At 42.8% G+C, this 17391-nt stretch overlaps 1 protein-coding gene and 1 pseudogene across 1 annotated transcript in view; both read right to left on the reverse strand.

Moving 5' to 3' along the window:
* The window catches only part of ITGA8 (integrin subunit alpha 8), a 191921-nt gene that overhangs the window by 97516 nt on the left and 77014 nt on the right, over positions 1-17391 (reverse strand). The window lies entirely within an intron of this gene.
* LOC133773762 (KATNB1-like protein 1) lies at positions 6550-7500 on the reverse strand (annotated as a pseudogene).

Below are 17391 nucleotides of genomic sequence, written 5' to 3' on the forward strand. Positions count from 1 at the left end.
GTACAGTACAATAAGATTATTTGAGAGAGACCACATTCACATAACTTTTATTATAGGACATTGTTATAATTGTTCTACTTTATTAGTTGTTATATCTCTTCCTTGCCCAATTTATAAGTTAAATTTTACCATAAGTATCTATGTATAGGGAAAACGGTCTTTATGATGGTACTTCAAAAAGTTTATGGGAAATAGAATTAAAAGGTGATAAGTTTATTTTGGTTTAAAAAATTTGAAATCCGTGCATATGATAGGTCTTCAAAAAGTGTATGGGGGACAAGTGGTAGGAAAAGTGGTTAATACACCACTTGGGATGCCCGCATCCCATGTCAGAGTGCTGGTCTTTGAGTCCCGGCTACACTTGCCATTCCAGTTCCCTGCTAATGTGCACCCTGGGATTCAGCAGGTGATGTCCTACTTATTTGTGTCCCTGTCACCAATGTGGAAGACCTTGACAGAGTTCCTAGCTCCTGGTTTCCTCCTGCTCTCTACTGGCTGTTTTGGGCATCCGTGGAGTAAACCCTCAGATGGGAGAACTCTCGTTCTGTCTGTGTCTCTGCCTTTCAAATAAAAAGATTAATTAAAAAATGTTCAAGTGCATGAGAATTACAAATTATGAAAAAACTATGGGGGCCGGCACCATGGCTCACTTGGTTAATCCGCCACCTGGGGTGCCGGGTTCTAGTCCCGGCTGCTCCTCTTCCAGTCCAGCGCTCTGCTGTGGCCCGGGAGGGCAGTGGAGGATGGCCCAAGTGCTTGGGCCACTTCAACTGCTTGGGAAACCAGGAAGAAGCACCTGGCTTCTGGCTTCGGATAGGCGCAGCACGCCTGCCATAGCGGCCATTTGGGGAGTGAACCAACAGAAGGAAGACTTTCCTCTCTCTCTCTCTTTCACTGTCTATAATTCTACCTGTCAAAAATGTATGGATTTAAAAATTTTTTGGTACCAAAATAAATTTTTCTTCCAGTTCTATTTTTCTGTGAGGTTTTTGAAGTATCCTTGTATAGGGTTCAGCATTAGCTGCAGTCTCAGGCGTCTACTGGAGTCTTGGCACACACAGAGTAGACAACTACACATGCTTTAATCTTTATAACAATCTCTTGAAGAAGATACATTTATTATTCCCATTTTAAAATGAGAAAAAATGAACTTCAGGGAGGCTAAATATAGCAAGTAGTCAGGTCAAGTTTTAAACCCCGTCTGGATACTGACCACATACTGTTAACCTGCTGACCACACTGCCTCCAAGGAGATAACTACATACTATTCTTCTCTATTTAAAAATCATTTTTAATGAAGGTATATTTTACCATAACAAGTTTCGCCCTTTTTGGTGTATAGATCTAAGAGCTATGATAAATTATTCCAGGCATGGAACCAGTGGCACAAACAAGATGGAGGAACAGCTCCGATCGTTCAAATGTTCCCATGTCAATTCCCTGTGTCCCTTGACAACTAAGGGAGGCCTGAGTTTTATTTACTTTTTGGAAAGTCACCATAGACATTTCTATACATGTTTTTGTGGGTCAATTTCGATTTGTACCTTGTCCCTTGTTAAATCTCTCTAAAATTTCTGAAGTGTCCTTTTAAAGGCAGTGTTGTACGTCAAGTGGAGAATTACTGATTGGAGGGTGGGAAACTAGGAGCGCTGAATCTCCGTTCACTTTGCTAGTGGCTTCTGAACAACCTGGGACAAGTCACAGCCAAATCTCTGGGGAAGTGCTAACCAGGTGTGACTTTGCTTAGCTGCTGAGGTCAGCTGAGATGGGGTACAAGCAGGGTGGTATGGTCACGCACTGCTAACGTTCCGAGGTTCTCCAGATGACAAAACCAAGGGCTCAGTGGGATTTGTTGGAGTCAGACGACTGCTTCACAAGCTCTCATGGACATCCTGGGACTTTCCTTTTTCTCTTAACTCAGCTTTGCTCCTGCAGGCTCTTGCCTCTTTTATTGGTCAGCTTTTTCAAAATGTAGCAAAAAACCTGAGCAGCCTACCTTTATCCGGAAAAGAGGTTCAGCATCCAAAAGGCATGGTGGAGGTTTGGTTCTGAGCAGAGGCCCCTGGTGGATGATGGAGCACGTGTGGAGGAGGATCCCATGGTGAGCCAGGAAGCAGAGACGGGCTTCATAACAACCGTCTTGCCAGAACTCGGGAAGTCACATGGGCATTGCTTTCTGAGGCCACCCCCCCAGTGACCTAAGGGCCCTCCATTAAATCCCCCCTCTACACAGCATTAACGGATTAAGTTTCCACATGCTTATTACCCCTCATTTATGACTGTGAGGTTTTCAAATGCTCCATGAGCTGGGGGCAAAGTCAAACCACAGCACGTCTGCTCAGGAACATCCAAGGTTTCTTCCTGCCTTCACTGGCCCTGGACACATGAGGGGTCTTCCAAATGCTCATGGAAAAAGCACATTACCTTTTAACTCCTTTTTCCCATGATTTTTAAGAGGGCTTTCATTAGACCCAGTACCTCACTACCATGACTCGGACCCATGGACTCCTGGCCCCTGCCTTGGCATTGCCCACTGCCCTCAATTCACAGAAACTCCTCCAGCGAATGCCCACGGCCCCAAAAGTATTTCAGAGACGAATGAGGGCCATCAGGTAGAGCTGCTTACTTGGAACCACTTTCTTGCTTCCATACAATGATAGTAAAAGAAACGAGAGGATTAGAGATACTGTGTTAAATGTTGGATGCAAATTTGGCCATATCCACTTGTAAGTGGGTTATGGAATTGGCTTAAATATTGGGCACTAGACAAACAGCTCATGTCTGTGGTAAGCCGACATTTAGATAAGTCTCCTTGAGTTTGGCAAACGTATTAACCTAAAAATAGAGGCTGCCTTTCTTCCTTGCTTTTTTTATTGTACATGCAAAATGTTACTGAGAAGAAGGTTACGAGTTGAGGAAGAAATGTTTTTTGAAAAATGCATGATTTTATCCCAGAAAGTAATAATCCTAACAATCTGTCTGAAATGCTTCCAAATGAACTCTGAAGAAAAACATTTATGAGTTGGGCCTTGGTATTAGGTTGCAACATTCTAATTTACTAAGGGTTTATTTTCCTTTTAAAAAAAACCTCACAAGACATGAGTGAAATATCAAACGATGAGTCTGCCTTATGAAAATAGTTTTCTATATATTAGCCTCCTGTGACTGCAAGAACCACCTCTTCCCTTGCTCTAGTTTGAGGCTCCACCGATTGCCTCCCATGTCACTGTATCAACTGCATTTCATGTGATCCTGGTGGTAGCCATGCTGACACAGAATGTGTGGGCATCCATGCGGTCGCAAGCAGTCCTGGAGTAAAGTCTGTTTCTTAAAGACCAGTGTCCCTTCCAAGTGGTTGCCTGCTGGGGGTGAGTTCCCAGTCTCCAGAAAAGCCTGCTGACACTTCCCCCACATGCAGTCTGATAAATCCTATCATTAAGACCTTTTGGAATTTTATACTCTTCTAACTTTTATGGGCTGAACTGTGCCCTCCTCCAAAGTCCTATGTTGAAGCCCTAAGTCCCAGGACCTCATGATGTGACTGTATTTGAGGATAGAGTCTTTAACAAGGTAATTAATTTACAATAAGGTGATATGAATGGGCTCCAGTATCCTAGGACTGGTGTGGTTTTTTTTTTAAAGATTTATTTATTTATTTGAAAGGCAGAGTTACAGAGAGGCAGAGACGGGGAGGGAGGGGGGGGAGGGAGAGGGGGGGGAGGGAGAGGGAGGGGAGGGAGGGGGGTAGGAAGAGGGGGGGGGAGAGAGAGACAGGGAGAGACAGAGAGAGACAGAGGTCTTCCATCCACTGGCTTACTCCCCAGATGGCTGCAATGGCCGGAGCTGTGCCATCCAAAGCCAGGAGCCAGGAGCTGCTTCTGGGTCTCCTATGCAGGTTTAGGGGCACAAGCACTTGGGCCATCTTCCATTGCTTTCCCAGGCCATGACAGAGAGCTGGATTGGGAGTGGAGCAGCCAGGGCTCAAACCAGCACCCATATGGGATGCTGGCTCTGTAGGCAGTGGCTTTATCTGCTATGCCACAGTGCTGGCCCCAGGACTGATGTTTTTATAAAAGAAAATTAGAACACAAGGTGAGGACATGGAGAGACGACAACCATGTGAAGCCAAGGAGAGAGGCCTTAGAAGAAACTAACTCTGAAGACACACTGATCCTGGACTCCCAGCCTACAGAACGGTGGGTGAGAATACATCTCTTGTCGTTTGAGTCACCCAGGCTATGGCAGACCACCCAGACTCCACAACTGTTTGTTAAACATCCACCATGAGCCAAGTCCTGCCCTAACAGGACTGTAGGCAGCAGTTGGGGAGCAAACAGACCCTTCCCTGCCCATGCCAAGGCCAGGACTACTGAATCCAGGTGGGGGGGGGACCTACTTCTGGATCAATCATATCCTGATGAGAATAAGGTCATGAGATCCTTCACCACACACCTGAGAAAAAGGAACAGCAAAGTTGCTGCAGCAGGTGGGCAGCAGGCCTCAGGGACAGAAAGAGGGCGCTGAGGATGAGAGGAGCCGAGCATCACCCAAAGAAGCCACCCCTTGTGCACGGTTAGTCTGAGACTTGGCAGACTCCAGGCTTCCTATTGTGTACTCACCATCCCATGAACTTCTCCCAGGACTGACCGTGTTGAGTAACCATCCCTTAATGTCAACACAGAAAAATGTTAAGATATAAAATGTCTACCATGTAGAAAGAAAAGCATCCCATGAACAATGTTTGCAAGTAAGGAGGACAGATGCGGATTTTGTGATGTACTAGTTATTTTGGAAACATTCAATCCAACATCTCACAGGTAGCTTTAGACATGGATTACCTAAGTCATCACTTTATGATACAGGGCTAAGGTTCGGGGCAAAGAACCTGGACTTGATACTTAGAACTTGTTTCCATTCCTCCCACTTCCATTTGGTCAACGGAGTTAAAAAATAAGAATAATTGATGGTGCAGCATAAGTTTGCACATTTAAAGTTTGCAAATTGCTTACTCAACAACCTTGGGTACTGGGGGACTGGTGTGATTGCCTTTCTTTTATGGCTGGATAAGTTAAGGCTAAGAGGTGGACGTACGCCCAGGGCTACAAGGCTGGTTCATGATGGGTGAAGAAAGGAGAACATGGGTCCCTGACTCCTGGTTTGGTGCTCTTTCTATCATGCTAGCTACTGATTCTCCCGGCCTAGCCACTTGAAGAGCAATTGGTAATCTAAATGCCAGTGAGGATACAACTAGGGATAAGCTTTTTTTTTTTTAAAAATATTTAGTGAATTTACTCAAGTGAAGAAAGTTTAAATGATACAGAAATGAAATATTAGAAATATATATACAATAAAAAGTGAATATAAATTAGCTAATTCCATGGACATTTCCAGTTAAACATTCATACACATATTCACCTTTTTTATATAGGGATAATACATACATACATGGCATGATTCTGGCAAAAAAAAAATCAGATACTAAAAATATTCTCAAGTTTTTAAAAACTGTGTGGAATATATCTGAACAATAACATTCTATGTGAATGTAAACCCCTGATTTTATTCCAGGATTTTATCATGCCAGAAGCATGGTTGGTTTCAATTTTTTAGAACAGATATTGGTATCATAATATATTGACTTAGTTAATAATTAAGGCATTTTGCATAAACAGCATTTCAGTGTGAACATTTTTAATATTGATTATTTACTTTAATGTTTTCACTTTCAAAGTCTTTCAACATAAGAAAATAGCTGCACACGGCCGGCACCGCGGCTCACTAGGCTAATCCTCCACCTGCGGCGCCGGCACACTGGGTTCTAGTCCCGGTTGGGGCACCGGATTCTATCCCGGTTGCCCCTCTTCCAGGCCAGCTCTCTGCTGTGGCCAGGGAGGGCAGTGGAGGATGGCCCAAGTGCTTGGGCCCTGCACTCCATGGGAGACCAGGAAAGCACCTGGCTCCTGCCATCGGATTGGCATGGTGCGCCGGCTGCAGCGCGCTACCGCGGCAGCCATTGGAGGGTGAACCAACGGCAAAAGGAGGACCTTTCTCTCTGTCTCTCTCACTGTCCACTCTGCCTGTCAAAAAATAAAAAAAAAAAAAGAAATTAAAAAAAAATAGTTGCACACATTTAAGTTTTTTTATAAAACACAATCTCGAAAAAAAATCATGATTGGTCTTTGTAGTTTCTAGTAATAACTCTTGTCTTTTGCAGAGTATAAACTATATTCTTATGCATGATTGCATTAAGACCCAGTAGTTCTTAAACAATGTTATCAAATAACCACCCAGATCCCAAATGCAGCAAAGGCGAACAATCCTCATAGTGCACTTTCACCTCATTGAAGTTGAAGCTGCTCCTTGTGGATACTATTCCACTTCAATGTGAAGTAGATTGTAGGGTTTCATTAGTGGTTTCAATTTGTGGCTTTTTAAAAGAAAAAATGATTTCTTCCACAGTTCACAGTTCTCAGAAGAGACCTATTTTTGGAAATCCTATAGTTCCAGGATGTCTCGAATAACCAAATGCTGTTTAGTAGATGAAATATCTCAATGCAACTGTAATAAATAAGCATCTATATCCTTAGCTATATTACCAAGTATATCCTGGAACCAAAGTAAGATGGTTTTCTTGTTCCCACAACCCACTTAATTGTTGTCTTAAAAATCTGAATATTTCCATCATTTCTGATTTCTGATTTGGATGACAGTTCTGTCCACCACCTTTTTATGACTGCTTGAAACCAGTTTAAACCAACTATTACATATTCTTCAAATCTGCTTTTAAGTAATGACTTTACTAGAGGCAACAAGTCCACGCAGCAGCCAAGTGAGATATAGTGTTTTTCTTCCTGTAAACTATTGGTGAGTACAGGTAGGCAGTCTACTACAACTCCAAGATCTTCTATCCTCACCAAATAGGCTACAAGTTCACTTATGCTTCTCTTTTTCCAGAAAGTTAAAGCTACATTCAATCGCAAATTCCTAATGAATAAAACCTGGGCCATTGTTTCATGGTCCTGAGAAACCTCAGGAAAAAAACTACTATATTTTGATGATGGGCTTTCTGTCTGAAGAGCCAGGGTCACTAGAATTAACCAAATATGTGCGACTATCATGGCGTAATTTTTCAGGCAGGTGACCTGCACAAGCCAGTTCATTTTCTTTATTTGCCATGTCACAGCCCCCAGTGCTAGGGGACTGTTTTTATTTTTTTTTTTCTGTAACAGGGATTTGGAAAGGGATGATGAACTTTCTTTCTGCGATAGATCACCTTACGTAGTTTATCTGGGGTTTTCACAGCTTGTCCAGCTGTTCTGTTTATGTAAGCAGCCAAATGTGGGAGATTTCTTAACCTCCTTCATGTTCTTATTGGTGAAATTAGAGATCCTTTTTCTAGGAAGATCAGTGGAATGATCCTCAATATTAGTACAAAAGTTCCGTTTTTTAACATTGTGGGTTTCAGATGCCATAATCTCTTAAATACCTGCGCCTCATGGTACCTCGGTGCCTCTGCCCTGCCCTGGGCTGACTGACCGCGCCTGGCCTCCTAGGGAGTCCCAGGATAAGCTTTTAATGCTTGCCAAGAATGGGCCTATTTGAGTGAAGCCTGTTGTGACCCCAGGGGAGGAATGCCAAATTTTATTTCAAAGGAAATTATCACTGGGGCTTGCATTGTGGCACAGTAGGTTAAGCAAGGCTCGCAAGGCCGACATCCCATATTGGAGTGCTGGTTCAAGTCCCAGCTCTTCTGCTTCCCATTCAGTTTTCTGCTAATGTGCCTGGGAAGGCAATGGATAACTGCTCACGTGCTGAGGCTCCTGCTGCCCATGTGGAAGATCCAGATGGAGTTTTTCGCTCCTGGCTGCAGCCTGGCCCACTCCGACTGTTGCAGCTATTTGGGGAATGAACCAGCAGATGGAAGATGGCTTTCTCTTTCTCTCTCTCTCTCTCTGTTGCTCTGCCTTTTAAATACATACATACATACATACATACATCCTTTTTAAAAAGGACATAATCACTTCTACTTGTATTTCCATTCTCATTCTGCACCGGGATGAAATGGTTTGCTGGGTTTTAGTAGAGTTTGACAGAAGTGGTAAGATAAACAGAGATGAGGGCAACTGTTTATGTGCAAAGGTGTGTAGCTGTGAAGAAATTACTTTATCCATTCATTCATACATTCACGTCATTCATTCAATATTTACCAAGTGTCTTTTGTGTTAGTCATTGCTTAGAGCACTAGAATTCCAAGGTGACCAAAACCAAATCCAGCCCTAACGTCGACCAATACAGTGTCTGGTCTAGTGGGGTGAAAGGGACATTTGTCGAATATTCTCACATCTGTCATTTCCATCTGAGATCAAGGTTTTTAGAAAAAGGACAACAGGCAGGAAAGGCTTCCTGAGGAAGTGACATTTCACCTGAGTTCCTAAGTGGGAAGTGAATTTCTGGGAAAATGGCCAGCATGTGCATGGTCTTTGAGACAGAAGGGAAGCATCAAGCGAATTACACTAAAATATGGCCTTCAGAGTGAACAGTAGTAAATTAACAATGACTTATACAAAGAATGTGCAGCAAAAGGGCAGAAATCACATGAGGTTTTAAGTACAAGGCAGTGGACTCCAGTTCTTCCACACCCCACTCCTCCCACCCCCATGATCAGAAACCAAGACAAGACAGCAATATTTTTTTTCACTAACTAGATGGTCACAAGCAAGATCAAGTACAAATGAAATTCTATCATAATCAATGGTGTGCTGGTTTCAGAAAGAAGTCAGTGTCTATGAGTATGTGGAAGGAGAATGGTTCAAATGTAAACTGACAGATGATGTGGAACATATGCATGTAAATGTAATAGCCACAGAGTTAGACTTTTATCTAGGGAAGAAAATTTGCCATATGAGTATTTACTGCCTACAGGTGGCATATAATTTAACCCTGCTCTATGACAGATTTGGGGTGAGGTATTTATTATTTGTGAAGGGTTTAATCCTAGTACCTAATTCAGGTGGGTGGAAGGCTGCACTTGAGGCATGTGAGGAAGTTCTTCATTTTTAAGGTCACTGATACAGCTTTGGATAGAAGGGACAATTTTTAAATAATGGCTGCCTCTTCAAAGGTGAACCAGGGGTGAGGCAGATGGAGGGACTCACAGGTCTTCACACCAGAATAAACAAAACAGGAATATATGTCTTAGCAATATGACAGCTCCTGAGCTTTAACATCCTAACCTAAGGCTGAGGTAAAAAAAAGTCAGTCTGTATGTTTTTGGACTTGAAAATGGCTGTAGCTAATCTTGGTTGTGTTCTCTCATAAATCCAGTAGGGAGCATAGATCGCAGTCTTTCCTGATCTGGATCTGTGAATCCCTGAATAGGAAGACAAATTCACAGATTCAAATTCCTCCTTGAAAACACATGTCAAAAATGAGACCGTGGATTTGTGAGTGACTGAGCAGCAGTAGGAGGACATATCGGGTTCACCTCAGCTGTGCCTATAGGGATCCTGTAACTCTTTTTTTTAAAAATTTTTTTAAAGATTTATTTATTTGAAAGAGTTACAGAGAGAGGTAGAGACAGAGAGAGGTCTTCCATCCACTGGTTCACTCCCTAGATGGCCACAACGGCCGGAGCTGCACTGATCCGAACCCAGGAGCCAGAGCTTCTTCCAGGTCTCCCACACCAGTGCAGGGGCCCAAAGACCTGGGCCATCCTCCACTGCTTTTCCAGGCCATATCAGAGAGCTGGATCGGAAGTGGAGCAGCTGGGACTAGAACCAGAGCCCATATGGGATGCTGGTGCTTCACGCCAGGGCATTAACCCACTCTGCCACAGCGACAGCCCCAAGGGATCCTGTAACTCTTAACACGCTTGAGAGTCCCGCTTGATATCAGCCATGGTGGGGATATTTACACCATGGAAATTGGTAAATGCTGTAAACGTGGGCTTTTTCTTTATTTTTTTTTTCCCTGCAGAATTGGTGGTTGAACATCCCCCAGCACACCTCCGACTGTGAAGGTGCATTTGCAGGCTGCAGACACCAGGCCTCTGATGCACGGGAGGCTGGCGAGTCACCCAGGTGCTCATCCTGAGCAGGAGCTGAGGGTCCGTCATCCCAGCCCCCTCCAGCCGCCCTGCAGTAGTGCTGTGCTCACCGGGGCCAGTGAAGTGCACTACCTTCACCTGGGATGATTTAATGGCTTTCAAACTCAACTTGCATTCTTATTACAACTCATTCTGCTCACCACTAAAAACAGGGGTTCTTGGGGTGTCATTCTGAATTATAAAACACACTTCTTCCACTGTTTTCCTAATGGGGCGCCACTTATTTAACATGCTATTTCAGACTTTTGTTGTATCTCCTTAATATGCTGTTACCTGTCTACTTTTATGCTCTCACCAGCTTGGACCAAATCTCTGAAATTGCCTGCTTTTAAAAGAAGCATTTTCTTTAGTTTATGTGTAGAATTCATTTCTTAACATGATCACAAAATAAATTGAAAAATTGTGCAATGCATACTAGCAAAGGCAAAGTAGGCAATATTTTCATTACATAAAATGGAAACAGACAATGTTTATTAGGCCAAATTCTTTAAAAACCTGGCTGTACTGTTTCGCCTTATAAATGTGTCAGTCCCCTTTTCCTCACTCATACATTGTGAGTCAAGTAATTAATTCATAATGCTGTATCCCTGGATAAAATGAAGACTCCAACAACAGGAAATTATATGGCACAGGCTATGATCAAAACACATAGAACCTTTTGCCACTGTATCATCTAGTCCTTCAATGCACCCACTTGGGAAGCCCCCTACTGGTTTTTTAAATTGTGGAAGAACACTTCCCATGACATCCCTGCCTCTGCTCGTGCTGTGTCCCTCTTCTGGGATGCCTTCTCCACTGACTCACATACAGTCATTCCTGTATCTTAGGATCCTGCTTAACTGACTTCCCCGATGAAGCTTCCTTTGATCACCTTAACCAGAAGCACTCTTTTATAGAGAGAGGGAGAAACAGAGCTATATCCCACCTGCTGGTTCACTCCCTAGATGCTCCCAAGAGCTCAGGAGCTGAAGCTGGGAGCCAGGAATTCAATCCAGGTCTCCCATGTGGGTGGCAGGGACCCAGCGACTTCACACATTGTGGCTGCTTCGAAGAGTGTGCATTAGCAGGAAGCTGGAACCAGGAGCCAGAGCTGGGGATCGAATCCGGCTCTCCAGCATAGGCTATGGGCATCTACATAGGTGTCTTAATTGCTAGGTCAAATGTCCAGCCCTCGTTTTTAACCTTATTAAACCTCTTATTATTATCTCCACCTTGTTAATTGTTGAATGCTCCATGTTAAATGTTGAATGTCCATGATTATATTGCCTCTTAAGGGCATGGGTTATGTCAATGTAGTATCAATATATCATTTAGAGCTATCATTTAATGAACTGATAGTAGATACTATTCCCAGAGCTACCTGCTTTATACGTACCATCTAATTTAACTTTCAAAATACACCTTTAAGAAAACAAACAAAAATGCACAGCTTCTGTGAAGAATGACTCCAGGGCTGGAGCAGGGAAAATAAAAGATAAACCTGAAATGTGTAGTGGTGTTAGAAGGTAAGGAAATGTTCATAAGAGGATGGGAAATTTCAAAAGAACCTTGGAGCCCACCAGAAGGCGGCCCCAGTCACCAAAACTGGAAATTTTCACCAACAAAATTAAATATAGTAATGGATTATAACCCATAAAGTGAAACAAAATCCATGAGTGCATGCCAATAAATGAAGAGATTTTGTTTTCTTACGTTAAAATTACAATTAAATGGAGAGGGCATGATGAGGATAGAAAAATCACAAGTAGACAGGAATAACTGTTGCATGCGAGACTCATCCATGGACACTAAGATCAGCAGGCAAGAGTATGAGAAACAGGATATTTACATAGTCTGAAAACATCTCTCCAAAAATACTTATTTTTAAAAGGGGCAAAAAAATAGGGGTGGCCACTGTGCTGTGGGCTAAGCCACCACTTGGGACGCCAGAATTCCATATTGGAGTCCCAGCTGTTTCTGCTTCAGCTCCAGCTCCTGGTAAATGTGCCTGGGAAGGCAGCAGATGATGGCCTCTGTACTGGGGCTCCTGCCACCCAGGTGGGAGATGAACTTGGATGGACTTCCTGGCTCCTGGCTTCAGTCTGCACCTGTCCTGGCTGCTGGGGGAGTTTGGGGGAGTGAATCACCAGCTGGAAGATCTCCCTCATTCTCTCTGTCACTCTGCCTTTCAAATAAATATATAAATAAATCTTTATTTTAAAAGGGAGAAAAATAGTAACTTTAGAGTGGGCAAACCTGGATAGAATCATCTTAAGCAAGTGATGAAAGTGTGAACAGGATAATAGTTACCCTGTACCTCCGGTTATGACACACTGAAAAGGGAATAGCATGGCTTGTAATTCTTGCCAAAAGTACACAACTGCAGTCAATCATGAGCAAACAGCAGACAAATATAAACTCAAGGGCATTCTTCAAATGTCTGACCAGTGCTCTTCAAAAGTGTCACAGATGTGACAGTGAATTAAGTCCAACAGACTGTCACAGATCGGAAGAAACTATGAAAATATGATGACTAACTGTGATGTCGGCTTCTGGACTGAAGAAAATAATGTTGGAAGGACAAAGGGTCACATTCTCTAGAACTTCTGATCGGTCTAATTACTTAATAGTTCATTGTACTATAGTGTAAGATGCAACTTAGAGGTGAGTTGTGAATTTGCACTTTTTCTGTGAGCCTGAAATTATTTTCAACAAGAAAGTTAGGGCAAAAGCCTTGCATCATTTAACTAAATTAAAAAAAAAAAAGTCTTTAAGAATCTAACTGGTGTTAGAGAGCAATCTGAGGAGGCAGTAAATCTAGCTCTGGGATTAGAGAATCAAAGAAATTTGAGTAAAAAAGACCCTTGGGCTGGTGCCGCGGCTCACTAGGCTAATCCTCTGCCTGCGGCACTGGCACCCCAGGGTCTAGTCCCTGTTGGGGCGCCGGATTCTGTCCTGGTTGCTCCTCTTCCAGTCCAGCTCTCTGCTGTGGCCCAGGAGTGCAGTGGAGGATGGCCCAAATGCTTGGGCCCTGCACCTGCAAGGGAAACTAGCAGGAAGCACTGACTCCTGGCTTTGGATCGGCACAGCACACTGGCCATAGCATCCATTTGGGGGGTGAACCAACGAAAGGAAGACCTTTCTCTCTGTCTTTCTCTCTTTGTCTAACTCTGCCTGTCAAAAAAAAAAAGACCCTTGGAGAAGCAATCTGCTCACTTCACCCACAGGTGAGAAAAGCCCGGAGGGGCAGAGTTACTGAAATCACATTTAGGAAAACCGGTTCTAGAAATGTGGTTCTTTGAGTCTCCACTCTGTTTTACTTCCACTCTACAACACTACACAATTCAAGTCTCAGAACACTTTCAGCTGAGTTAATTCAAGCACTCTAAATGCACAAGGTATTCCTACAAGAAATATAATACTCTAATTTCTAATGTGTTTATAATGAAGTTATGAAAATCTTGCTCAATAAGACATAATGTTTTGCTTTTCATACAAATGTGAATAGCAGTTTGAGAAATCAAAGTAAACTTTGACTATATGATTTGAACTTAGTTCAACTAAAATTCAAATGAACAATTTCAAGGAGCTCAAAGTTTCATTAAAGTGCATTGCTCCCTTTAGCGAAAGTTACCCCTTTAATTCTGCTCACATGTAGGTTTTCTTGTGCTCATTTGTTTGCTTACATTATACATGGGCATGCACACACACACAGACCCCACTCATTAAAACAGATGCTAGGCCACTTTGTTTCATTGAGCATAATCGTCCGAAATAGCTCCATGATATAATCATCATATATTAGGGGCCTGAACGAGACGATGATAGTCTTGGCGTTAGGCCCATGTTTTCCTCCAGTTTTTACTGCCTGTAAGATTTCTGCTCCTCAGCAAAATCTGTACTTCCCTACTTCATCCTCTCGTGTCTGGGCTATGCATTTAGCAGATGGTGTTGTTGTACGATCTTGTATAAGAGGATTAGTCTTGACCATTGAATTTTAGGATTCCTTTCTATCCCAGCTGTTTCCCCTCTGAAATGCTTTCACTCAATTAGTATACACAAGATATTCTCTAGTTAATCCTAGCTTTCCAATGAGCACCGAAGTAGAAATCTGAACATATCTATGCCTTGAAAAGAAAAAATAATTTTGTTGCTAGAAATTAAAACACTATGACTCCTTTTTATGTCTGTGCACTGGTGACAAAAATGAAATAAAAAAAACCTGAGTTTATTCTAGATGTTAGATTATTCCACACATTATTTCTATATATTTTTTAAAGATTTATTTATTTATAAGTCAGAATTATAGAGCCAGAGGGAGAGACGGAGACAGAGAGTGACAGAAAGATCTTCTACCCACTGGTTCATTCCCCAAATGGCCGCAACGGCTGGGGCTGGGCAAGGCCTAGGCCTAAGCCAGGAGCCAGGAGCATCTTCCAGGTCTCCCATACGGGTTCAGGGGCCCAAGCACTTAGGCTGTCTTCCACAGCTTTCCCAGTCCACAAGCAGGGAGCTGGATTGGAAGCGGGCAGCTGGACTTGAATATAGACTATATTCTATAATACTATAGACTGTAGCTTAACCTGCTGCACCACAGTGCCAGCCCCAGTTATTTCTATATTTCTAGAACTAAATCTTCCCCTGTCTATCCATTGATCTGTACTTTTCTTGGGTACTCTGGATCAAAATTCCAGTCATTCCTTATTCCCCTCACCACTATCTCCCATCACAGCTAATCATTACCAAGTTTTGTCTAGTTTTCCTTTGCAGATTTTTTTTCAGTTCCTTAGATTCTCATTGTCATCACCCTAGTGCAGATTCAGGCATGGAAGCTCAAAGCAATCAAATAACTTGTGGAGTGTCAAGCTAATCAGTGTTGGATGGGAATCCAAACTGGGCAGTCTGATTCCCCTTCCTTGGCTCATGGCCACTCTGCTAACCCTAATAGGTTTATTTTTATATTGATGTGATGTCTCCCAGGAAACACAAATGGAGTACCACTGAAGCCTACCTTTTACACTCTCCTGCTGTGGACACACATATAGGAAGGTATTTCAAAAAGTTCACAGAATGCTGTTTATGAAAAAGCTACACATGTGTAGTTTTTGCACCAAAATAAGTGTATCTTTTAATTCTATTTTCCATTAATTTTTTGAAGGACCCTTGTATATGTGCAAGCATATGTATTTATGCATGAGATTCCAAAATAATATTTCAATGAAATTACAATTCAAGATCAGACAGGCTCCAATGGTTTGGTTGGCTGGTGGTGGAACACGTATTTATCTTCTATGTGGTGCCTAGCATGTTTTGGACTCAATCATTAGTAGTAGTCATTACTATAATTGCAAGAATGTTAACAATATAATTGACCCCCTGCCTGCTCTCTGCTAGTTTTTCTCCTTCCAAAGACAAGAAGACTGAGTGTTTCTGATGAAATGCAGAACATCTGTAACCTGCAGTTAGCTGAGATCCTGTGAAAGGAGTAAACGGAAATCAAACCACCTTTTACATTTCTGTGCTTTTGGTTACTCAGGTACTGCACAAACTTATTTTTAGTCTGTCTGGAGGATGAAATGGCTATAATGCATATAGCAAGTATACTTAAACTATCACCATCGGCACTACTCAGTCTCTCCATAAAAGACAGCCAGGTTGTGTTAACAACATGCAGAGAGTGCTCCTTGCTGTCTGTGAGTGGGGCAAGGTGTGTACCCTTCCAAAATGATAGGCAGGTTTTATAACAGGCTGTCCAGAAAGGCTGTACAGTTGGCAATGAAGACCAAGAGAAGCCAACAGGTGCTTGCTCGGCTTTGAGGTTAGCTGCTAAGCATCTAGTGCATAAAATGTTCATCTCAAGAATGGGAAAATCAACCCCATGGTACCCCATCAAACTGGTAAGCACAATTTGCCAGGTGTCTTTCATTCCAGGGAGTTTGACTTGTTTCAATTCACAATTTCAAATCTGTTGTCTTTCCCATTTTTTTTTTTTCATAAATTGCGCAGGTGACCAGGTAGATCAAGTAACAAAGTTTGGGATTTTTGCTTCTGATCTATTTAGAATGGAAGTCCTGGAACAGGCCCTGAGAGCCTGCATGTCCAGGTGGGAGTCTGAAAAGGCACCTTTCCCCCTTCCCAAACGGAGAGAACCCCCTTGTAATACAAAGCTGCCTCCACTTGCCCCTTGGCTGGGTAAAACTTGTGTGTACATCATTGGCAGCAGCGCTGGCTGGAGAATTAGCTCAGGTTCTGGAAGTAATCAGGGGAACTGGTGGGGCTTGTATGCGGAGCTCTAGAGCCTGTACATTTTCTTCTGTAATACATTTAATTAAGACCAAATGATTACAAAGTTTCTAAAGGCTAATAATATTTTCCTCATAAAATGTGTTGAAAATTTACAAGCATAATCTCGGTAACCATGTATGAATTTTTTCCAGCATTATTTCTATAGCTTGAATATGATTTGGCTCCTAATTAATACACAGGTTAAAACCCCACAGTGGTAAGATCATGTTTCTGAGGGTGGAGATGATGCAATTATGGTGCGTAGGAGGTAAGACTAAGGTCGTAGGTCAGTGGAGCATGCCCTGGGAAGGTAGATGTTGGAGGAGAGTTGGTTACAAAGCGTAAGTCAGGCCCAGCTGCTCTCTCTGCCTCCTGTCTTACCCGGTGAGCTTTCCCCAGCCTCCCCAGATGCCCAAACCATTGGAGCCGGTCTGATCTTGCACCATGAACCTCCAACACCAGGAACCAAAATAAACCTCCTTCTTTCCTAAGTAGCTTCTCTCAGGTATTTGTGATAGTGAGGAAATGCTGATTAATACAATTCTATTAATCTAGTCCAGAAAATTTTCATCTAAAAGGCTCCAATAACCATTTCTTAAACTTGCAAATTCCTATATCCTAATGGATTTCCTGGAGAAAGCCAAAAAACTAGCCAAGAGACAAAAAAGGGTTATCTATCAGTCCAGTGCAAAGGCTCCAACTCATCTTCCGTATCTCAGAGTTTGGTGGAATTGAGAAAAAGATGCTGAGCACGTTAAGAGGGTTTGCAAAGCCTTGAGCAACGAGTGCAGATAACAAATCATAATGGGGAAATCTTACTGAATGCAAATCATCCCACAGGCTGGTGTCAAGGGCAGCTGCCCCCTCAGTGCCTGGAGCCCTGGCCGAGCCATGTACCTCCCACTGCATGGAGTATCCTACCCAGCCATGCGCTCCTCATCACCCTGGGCGAGTAAAGGTATCTCAGGCTCTGGATGTTTAAAAATCATCATTTTCCCTACAGGTCTGCTCTTCCAAAGTAC

The sequence above is a fragment of the Lepus europaeus genome, chromosome 14, assembly GCF_033115175.1.
Source record: "Lepus europaeus isolate LE1 chromosome 14, mLepTim1.pri, whole genome shotgun sequence".
In the NCBI taxonomy this organism is placed as follows: domain Eukaryota; kingdom Metazoa; phylum Chordata; class Mammalia; order Lagomorpha; family Leporidae; genus Lepus; species Lepus europaeus.